Here is a 3,222-nt window from a genome sequence, read left to right as displayed (position 1 = left end):
TAGACCAATTTCGAGTATTTCGTTTTTGTAAAGCTATTACGTAAAAAGTGGATTTGCCTTGAAGATCTCAAACTTTGACCAAAATAAGATGAGCATCGGAACGGTTACTTGACCTACTTTGTGTCTAAAGCTGTATTTTTTTAATCTCTTTTTAATGTGTGATTGGTCAATATTTCCTTTCCCTTATCCCAAAACTTTGCATTTATGTATTTCTGACATGTACAAATACAAAATACTAGTTTTTAAAGTATATTTCTAAAGGTTTCTCAGGATTTTTCATCTTCAAAAACTTCATAACACTCCTGTGAACTGATGAGCTTGAGCTCACCAGTTACTATATCAAGCTCACGAGTTATTATGTCAAGCTCACCAGTTACTATTTAGTGCTTACCAGTTACTGTCTCATGCTCACCGGTTACTATCTTGTAATCACAAGTTACTATCTCGTGCGCACCAGAAGATAGTAACTGGTGGGTGCTCACCAGTTACTATCTCGTGTGTACGAATTACTCTCTTGTCCTCACTGGTTATTATCTCGTGCTCACCAGTTACTGTGTCGTGCTCACCAGATACTATCTTGTGCGCACCAGTTAGTATCTCATACGCACCAGTTACTATCTTGTACTCACGACTTACTATCGCTTCTGGACTAGTTACTATCTTATGATCACAAGTTAGTATCTCGTACGCATCAGCCACTATCTTGTGCTCACCAGTTACTGTGTTGTGCTCACCAGATACCATCTTGTGTGCACGAGTTAGTATCTCATACGCACCAGTTACTATCTTGTCCTCACTTATTATTATCTCATGCTCACCAGTTACTATTTCAAGCTCACCAGTTACTATTTAGTGCTTATCAGTTACTGTCTCATGCTCACCGGTTACTATCTTGTAATCACAAGTTACTATCTCGTGCACTCCAGAAGATAGTAACTCTTGAGTGCTCACCAGTTACTATCTCGTGTGTATGAATTACTATCTTGTCCTCACTGGTTATTATCTCATGCTTACCAATTACTGTGTTGTGCTCACCAGATACTATCTTGTGTGCACGAGTTAGTATCTCATACGCACCAGTTACTATCTTGTACTCACGACTTACTATCTCTTGTGGACTAGTTACTATCTTATGATCAAAAGTTAGTATCTCATGCTCACCAGTTACTATTTCAAGCTCACCAGTTACTATTTAGTGCTTATCAATTAATGTCTCATGCTCACCGGTTACTATCTCGTTTGTACGAATTACTATCTTGTCCTCACTGGTTATTATCTCGTGCTCACCAATTACTGTGTTGTGCTCACCAGATACTATCTTGTGCGCACCAGTTAGTATCTCATACGCACCAGTTTCTATCTTTTACTTACTTATTATTATCTCATGCTTACCAGTTACTATCTTATGCTCACGACTTACTATCTCATGTGGACTAGTTACTATCTCGTACGCACCAGTTACTATGTTTTATTTACTTGTTACTATCTCATGCTCACCGGTTACTAATTTGTAATCTCAAGTTACTATCACATGCGCACAAATTATTATCTTGTCCTCACAAGTTATCATATTGTGCTCACCACCTAATATCTTGTGTGCACATTTTCCAGTTTCTGTTAATAAAAAAAACTTTTTATAAAGCAAATTTCCTTTACAGATATCAAATGAAATGTTAATATACACAACAAAAGAATAAACCAGAAAATGTAGGTACAACGGGAAATCACGGATTTAATGAAGATATTTTTCCATCATTCCGACTGAAATTAACATGAAGCAATACTAGATACAATTATCTAATCAGCGATGTCCCACAGTACCCGCCTTTTCCGGTTTCTTAATATAAAGTATTTCATTTTTGGAACATTTTTATTTTGTTTTCTGAAATGTTTTTTATGTTTTGGTTACAGAAATTTTGTTTTTTTTCCTTCAAAAATCCAATGTTGTTGTTTTAGGTATTTTTTCACAGTTTTAATTGATCTTTACAACATTTTTGCATTTAGTGATTTGTTAATTTTATTTAGGCACTTCAGGGCCTCCGTAGCTCTAGATCCATCACACATTTCCAACGTCCAGAACATCTGTGAACATCACCGTTTTCTCTAAACACCTAAAATATCTAGATAGGATTTAAATCACAATCGTTTGTCTCATGGATATAATTTAGTTTGGTTAAAAAAAACTGAAATGTAACACATAAGAGGCACGGTGGTGGGAGCACAATGCTATGGGACTGGTGTGTTTCAGAACACAAGAAAGTTTAAGTCGTATTTATTTGTTTCATGTACAAAAGCAAAAAAAAAAAAGTGCTTTATATAAAACATTAAAAGAAACAATTAACATAAATATTAAATGAGTGATCATTAAAATGAAAAAAATAATGTTTTAAGAAATTAATTTAAAATAAAAGCTGTGAATAAAAACGAATCAAATGCAGATGAGAACAGGTGGGTCTTTAACTTTGAATATAAAAATTATTTCAGCTGATTGAAAGTTTTCTGGGAGGTTTTTCTAGATATGCGAAGTATAGAAGCTGAATGCAGCTTCTCCATGGTTAGTTTTGAGATTAAGTTATTAATCTGTAATACAATTACCCTTTTTTGATCGTTTTCTTGGTTTTGTTTTAACAAAAGTTATTAAAGCAGATTTTTATTAAAAAAAAATCTCTTTTATATTTTCCTCAAAACAATACAAATTTTAAAAGCAGCTCATATTAGCAGAGTAGTTTCTTGTTTACGGCTGCAGAGTTTTCTCCGCTCTGATTATTCCGGACAGCTGACCAGCTGCAGCTGAGTTCAGGACCATGAAGCACCTGAGCAGGTCAGAAAGGTCAGACAGGATTAATGTGCACAGAAAGGTCAGAATTTGACTCCTTATTCTTCAGCTTTTAACTTTTCTCCCTTTTTTTATCTAAACTTGAGCCACAAGTTCACATTTCCTCTCCCTGAACACAAACCCAAAGATCTAAGCCTCTCGTTGTATTCGGCTTCTCTCTGTTGAGATTTTGTTTGTTTAATAATGCAAAATTCTAACTTTATAATCTCTATTATGTCACTAGGGAGCTGTGGCATTTCATTCTGAATTATTGCTCCGTCGGCTCAGACGACAGACTCGCAGTAAATCCCTCGGTGGAATCCTGCTGAAACACAAAGTTCCCAAACAGAACATTACAATTTACTGATTGGGCTTTTTTTTCTCCTTTTGTTTTTTTTTTTTTTTTT

At 35.0% G+C, this 3,222-nt stretch overlaps 1 protein-coding gene across 1 annotated transcript in view; it reads left to right on the top strand.

The window, feature by feature from the left end:
- Positions 1–3,222, top strand: part of ppp1r1b (protein phosphatase 1, regulatory (inhibitor) subunit 1B) — a gene marked incomplete in the record, with an annotated part of 60,966 nt that overhangs the window by 54,152 nt on the left and 3,592 nt on the right.

The sequence above is a fragment of the Oryzias melastigma genome, linkage group LG8 (assembly GCF_002922805.2).
Source record: "Oryzias melastigma strain HK-1 linkage group LG8, ASM292280v2, whole genome shotgun sequence".
Lineage (NCBI taxonomy): Eukaryota > Metazoa > Chordata > Actinopteri > Beloniformes > Adrianichthyidae > Oryzias > Oryzias melastigma.
The sequence above is the reverse complement of the archived record's forward strand: the minus strand, read 5'-3'. Positions and strand labels throughout refer to the sequence as shown.